Source organism: Cupressus sempervirens, chromosome 11, assembly GCF_028749045.1.
Source record: "Cupressus sempervirens isolate cs-2001-9-10 chromosome 11, ASM2874904v1, whole genome shotgun sequence".
Classification (NCBI taxonomy): domain Eukaryota; kingdom Viridiplantae; phylum Streptophyta; class Pinopsida; order Cupressales; family Cupressaceae; genus Cupressus; species Cupressus sempervirens.
The window spans coordinates 161958820-161965037 of record NC_143128.1 but is presented as its reverse complement, the minus strand read 5'-3'; the positions used below and the strand labels follow the sequence as shown (position 1 = coordinate 161965037).

At 36.7% G+C, this 6218-nt stretch overlaps 1 pseudogene; it reads right to left on the bottom strand.

The window, feature by feature from the left end:
- Positions 1 to 4489: 4489 nt before the first annotated feature.
- On the bottom strand, positions 4490 to 5796 carry LOC149528692 (putative UPF0481 protein At3g02645; annotated as a pseudogene).
- Between the last annotated feature and the right edge of the window lie 422 nt (positions 5797 to 6218).

Below are 6218 nucleotides of genomic sequence, written 5' to 3'. Positions count from 1 at the left end.
ATCCATGTAGCTTTACGTTTTGGGAAAATGCAAGAAAAATGAATTGGTACCAGAGGTCCAGCGACAGACAAAAGAAGAATGCTATTTTTCTTAATTATTACAAAGGTTTTGAGTGTATTGAAAATTTCATCGCAAAATAGGTTTTATGTCAAAACTAATTAAGATGGCAAAATACAAGCCTAGAGTATACATCATTTTAGCTTTTCCCAATGTAGAAATACCTGTCTGTAACTTCATTCCTTTAAAAAACAACCCTGACCTTTATCATCTATTGTCTTTCGAGCGTATCAAATATTGAGGTGCAGAGTTGTAATGGTGATCAATTTTTTGTCCTAATCTGTTGTTCTATGGCCTGTGAAATCTTGTCATGCATGAAATCTTTAACCTACAAAATTGATCATCTTATGTAACACTCATTTTTTATAGTTTTTTCTTTACAATTCACAAATTTTTATACTTAACTGCTGTCATTTTATAGCATAAATATCAGTACCTGAACTGATCATTTATATGGATTCGTATTCTATGTCTTTTTTTCACTGTATAATATGTCATTGATCATGGATGCTAATAATACCGGGATGCTGTATATGAAGTTCCTTTTTTCAAAGTTTTATATCATATTCCTGGAGGTATGCAACTTCTTGGTTTTTAGTTGTTTTTAGAATTTAAATTTATGGACAGAGGAGTTTTCATTGACTTCGGATTTTGAAACTAGCTGAGTATTGCACTGCTTTATGAAAACTCCTCTATATCTATGATATGATGACAGCAGCCATCTAATTTCCAAATCAAAATTTTAATGTTCTAAATTGTATAGATTTCAAGAAGAATTCATAATATGTATCAGTATTTATATGTAAGAATTGTCCGGAGATTGTGATCCAAGGATGTCAGCGGGGGGAGTGTAATGTATATTGACATGCGCCATTGCCATGGTAGCTTTGTTTCCATCAGAAAAAGGCCAAAAGCATGGTATATTCATTAATAAAACATAAAACAGAAAGTTGTTACGGTAACGTGCTAACTGTTTTCACTATATGCAGCAGAAGTGTGAATCTAGGTTTTAAATTCATTCTAAGTAACCTATTTGTCAACCCTACTTGTCCTAATACCAATATTAAAATTAAAATATAAACAAAAGTAGTCAAGTCAACTATAATCATCCATCAATCTAACAGAACCACTCCAAAGCATGGAAAGCACTATGCTAACGAAGATGCTTGATGCTAAGCCAGGTCATTCACAATATACCACTCAAAAAATTACCTGCAAGATAAAAATGATAGAAAATTGTGGTGGTTGGATTTCAAAGTAGAGCTCCCATATTGCTGTATGTTTATCTCAGACATAGGCTTCTAACTACATCCACAAACGGCCAAGGGTTCTTGCTACAAACCCTGTCTTGGTTTTATAAATGATGACCAGGCAAAAGGTGGAGTTTGTGAAATGCTTTGGCAGCACAAACAAGCAGATAAAATATTATAAATCGTGGACTGCTGTGTTTAATCCAGGTTTTGTGATTTTGGACTTACATTCATGCTCTGGGGTATTTATGGTTGGGCCTTCCTTGTCAGTGTGTTTAATCCAGGTTTTGTGATTTTGGACTTACATTCATGCTCTGGGGTATTTATGGTTGGGCCTTCCTTGTCAGTAATGCCTATAGACTCGGAAACCTGAATACTGCAATTTCAACTCATTAATTTTGTCTGTTTCTTACACTTTTTGAATTTTATGAAGCTTTTATAAGACCTTCATTTAAATGTTGCATTTCCTGATGATTAATGGAAAGCTGAATGCCTCACTTCGCAATTGGTCCTTGATTAGTATCTTTATCAAAGATTTTACAGTAATTTTTATTTCATTTTAAAGCTTCCATTTAAAAAAAGATTTACCAGGTCCTTACTTTAGCACCTGGACCAACTTAAGCAACATTGATGCAACTTCTGTGCATACTTCTTTTTTGACATTTTAAGCATAAAATGTGACTAGTTTCTTTTGTATGCAACCAGACTTTTAAGGTGACTGGACTAAGAATAGACCGTTTTACAAATTTGGCTCACTAGCTAGAGAACACATTATAAGTCAGGGTTAAATGCTTAAGTGCAAGAATTATCAGTTTCTAAAACTGAAAAAGCAAGACTAATTAGTCTCATCTTCCATGTGTAATTTGTAGGAGTGAGACAATTTATAACAGTTTTTCTGAATTTATGGTTCTTTCGTTTACGTATCTCAAAGTTGGTTGGTGAGAAAACTTTGCTGGAAAATCAAGACAACATTGCAAATTGTCCTGGAAAATGTTTTTTAAGATAGACCCTTACTCAAGACTAGTAAAATTCCAATAGCATAAAAGTGACTTAAAAAAGGACCTTCATCGAACTTTGTTGGATTTGGCAATCCTGCATTGATGTTAATTGGGAGACGAGGAAAGCTTAAGAGGGTTACACACACTAAAAGTTTTGCAAATGCCAACATTTGTTGATTCTGAAGGCCCTGAGTTGATGCGTTACCATCTTCAGTCTCTCCAACAGCAATAGCACTGAGGTGCTTGCAAGCTAGGTGGATCCTCGGTTTTTTGTGATGACCTAATATTGTTAGATATCCCACAGAACTAGATTATTCAATAGATTTCTACAATCCATTAATTTTAATTCTAGTTGCTGCTTCTGGTTTAGATTGTGTATAATTGTTTTCGATTGGATATCCACAACCAAATAATCTACAACTGTTCTGCAATTATTTAATTCTAGTTGCTGCTTCTGGTTTAGATTGTGTATAATTGTTTTCGATTGGATATCCACAACCAAATAATCTATAACTGGTCTGCAATTCTCTCGCTTAATGAAATCTGATTTAAAGTTGATTGTGGGAGTTCAAGTAATTCATAAAATCGAAGTCAGGTGTTGCAATTGTCTCACTGAAGGGTAGGTAATAGATGGTTGGTTGTAGATTTCAACTGATTTACAGAATAAAATAGAATGTAAGCTATTCGTTTCTCCAGTTTCCAAGGTGATCACAGTTTTGATTTGTTAATTTGTTTAGTTGGTAATCGCTTAGAGATAATTGTTGTTGTAATAGATGAAGGTTGTGTGATGCCAACATTTTAATACCAGTGGCAGAACTTTTGGGACACCTGGCAGACCAAAATAAGCCCAAGATATCTTCATCTGGGCAGACAAAAAGAGTGTGACTATGCTCCATTACAAAGAGAGGTTGCAACCCCTGTCCCATTTCATCTTTCACTTTTGTTTCTAAAAATAGCAGTGGTTGTAATATTATTTTAGCAGGGTCTTCATTAGCTTCGATGTTGCTCAAGTTGCTGAATTATGGAAATAAATTGTTTTGGTGTCTGGAATTAGACAACTGAACAAGTTTTTGTAGGCTATACCAAATGTAATATACCTGTTTTTGTAAACATAAAAAACTGGTTGCCACTGTTCAATCTTGATCTTGCAGTAAACAACATATCCTTCAACATGAATCACTCCAGTCTTTTATTATGTAAATCTCAGCACTGAATGTTGCATACCATGAGTACCGGCGCCTGTTATGCCTACAATAAGTTGATCCATGCCATCTATATCCACCCACCCTTTCAACAATGCAGAGAGCCCACCCAACCGAGGCATTCCCTGAATGGGTCACCCCTATAGAATTGTAGGCAGTCATATGACCCAGTAAGATGCACTGGCAGATCTGGCATCTCATTCTATACGTAACATGCGAACCTATAGAATAGTAGGGACCCTCTGCCAGATGTCCAGACAGTTGTTGCTGAGAATTTGCAAACAAAATGTTCAAAGCAAATAACATGATACATGGGAATCGCATGATTTGTAAATTCCTTAAGAATCCTATTGATTGATTTTGCCTCTGTTCCTAATGTTCTAGTTGTCCAGTATTTCAAACACATAAGTAGAGACATGCTTGTGTAAATTATGAATTCAAAATGCATCATAGAAAACAATGCATCAGAAAGGTCGTCAACGGTTCTTGGACGAGAGTCACCACTTGATAAAATCTGTGGACTAATATTTGTGACCTGCAATAACATGGGAGTCCATCTGGAGTAAGGGTTCTGGACACATGTACAAGTGTGTCTACACAACTTGATTTGATATACTACATAGTACAGACACACATTCCTTTAAGTATCTGTAAACCAGACATGAAATCTGACTACAAAACACTTGGCATAGGAAAGTCACTATAGTATATATCTTGTAAATTAAGACATGGCACAGGCAATAAACATGATATAGAGAATGGCCTTGCCTACAAGGCATGTCACCAAAATTAGCAATAGTAGTACAACACAGGGCTGATTCAAAATTTCAAACACTTCACTAGGATGGCTTCACCCCAAAGCGTTCTTTGAATTGACAAAGTGTTTGGGACACAGATAAGGCCATATGAAGAAATTATCTAAAAGGGTTTACGGTGTTTGGGCAGTTGATAAAATTAAAGTCAGAAAAAGCGAAGTGCATGCTCACGGCATTGATGCAGCTCGCCATGGCTTTGAGAAATGTTCCTGGAGAAATTCACCTAGTAAAAATCCATATCTACTTCTGTAATAAGCATCGACATCCTTGATAGTTTGGTCTATAGGCTCATACACACTCCTCCATATTGATCTGAATGCCATTCCATAGATTGCTTATTTCTTTATCACTTCCCAAGTTGTGACTGATGATTCCATACCTTTTCAGCACTGCAACATCAGAGGGAGTGTCTATGAGCTTGTCCATCAGATCTGCATAGCAAGTAAACACGCTGCTTTTACACGTCATGAAGGCTTCCACTGCCACCGTATTTGTCAAAAATATATCTGTTCTATAATTCATTTCTATACAGGGAAGGAACATTGTAGAGCTTTCTAGAGCTGTATCTGTCAAACCTTATTTCTCGTGTGTAATTGTGTTGCCGAAGGCAGAGTTTTGTCTGACATTGATAAATGATTTTGGGGACAAAAGCTCTCTAAATCTTGATATTATCTGGCGAAGAAAGTGAAAAATTTTCAACCCCACTGTGGCTCTATTCTGGTTACCTTTAACAGAGATAGTAACCTGACAAACATTCTTCTTTGAAACAACAAAATTGTAAAGGCATTCCAGTACATGCCTTTCACCAAGGGAACTATTGATGTGTGCCAGTGTTATGGAACAATATGAGTCTCCAACATGTATGAAAGGGGATAATATCTGACAGGCATATGAAATTGTCGATTTGAGTTTGTCCAATGCTTAAGTTTCTGAGCCAGTCTCCCATTCCAGAACCTTTTCCAAAATGAAGTGGGACTTGGTTCTCAAGCTTAAAAATATCAGCCTGAAGTGGGAAGAGCAGCAGGCTCTTTCTCTGTGGGTGGAAAACCTCATCCATGCTTTGAAAATAAAGGTTTGGCTGTTGAAGTCGTGGGCTCCTACATGGAGCACAGCATCTCTAGCCATCATCCACCCTAATGCCTCATTTCCGCACTCAATATGATTATTGTAGCTGTTCCTTATTTCCTGCCCCATACTAATGATCTCTTTAACTAAATCGTCAAAGCTTCCATTTGTTATTTCCTCAACTTGGACGGTAAGCTGAGATCAAGCTTAAGGTGATGATAAGGTCCCAGAGCAGCTACCCGAGGCAGATGCTACCTTAGGCAGATATGCTTCTGGCGTTTCAATACGCAAGGGCGCCGGTATAGTGAAAATATAGTACATGAGATGCCATTCCTTGCTCTTCTCCATGCTTTAGTGTGTTTTTTTTTTGCTCCAGCCATTGAGAAACCCCTACTTTAGGAACAAGCATCTTTTTGGGTTTTCAAAATTCGAACTGCAAAAAAGGAAATAGGAAGAGAATCATGCACCTTATCACGGATTTCAGAAGGTTTTTCAGTGCTGTACCTTTTGGGTATTCATGTAGTTTGACAAGGAATTCTTATTCCGGACAAGGCTGTGGACTTGGTTTTGTTTTGTCTTGTCGCAGCCTTTAAATTGCCGTCACTGTAAAAGCAGGCCTGCAGTCCATGTTCATTGTAGGAAATTGTATATGAGAGATGCAATTTGACATGCTCACTGCTCATTTTTTTTGGGTTTTTTTTGTCGATGATGATTCAGTGTCCAATTCAATCTACTAAGGGCCTGTTTGGTTGCAGGCATAGGAATTGAATATTAGAATTGAAAATGAGAATGTTGTATAGGAATGGGGAATGAGAATGGAAATATGTATTC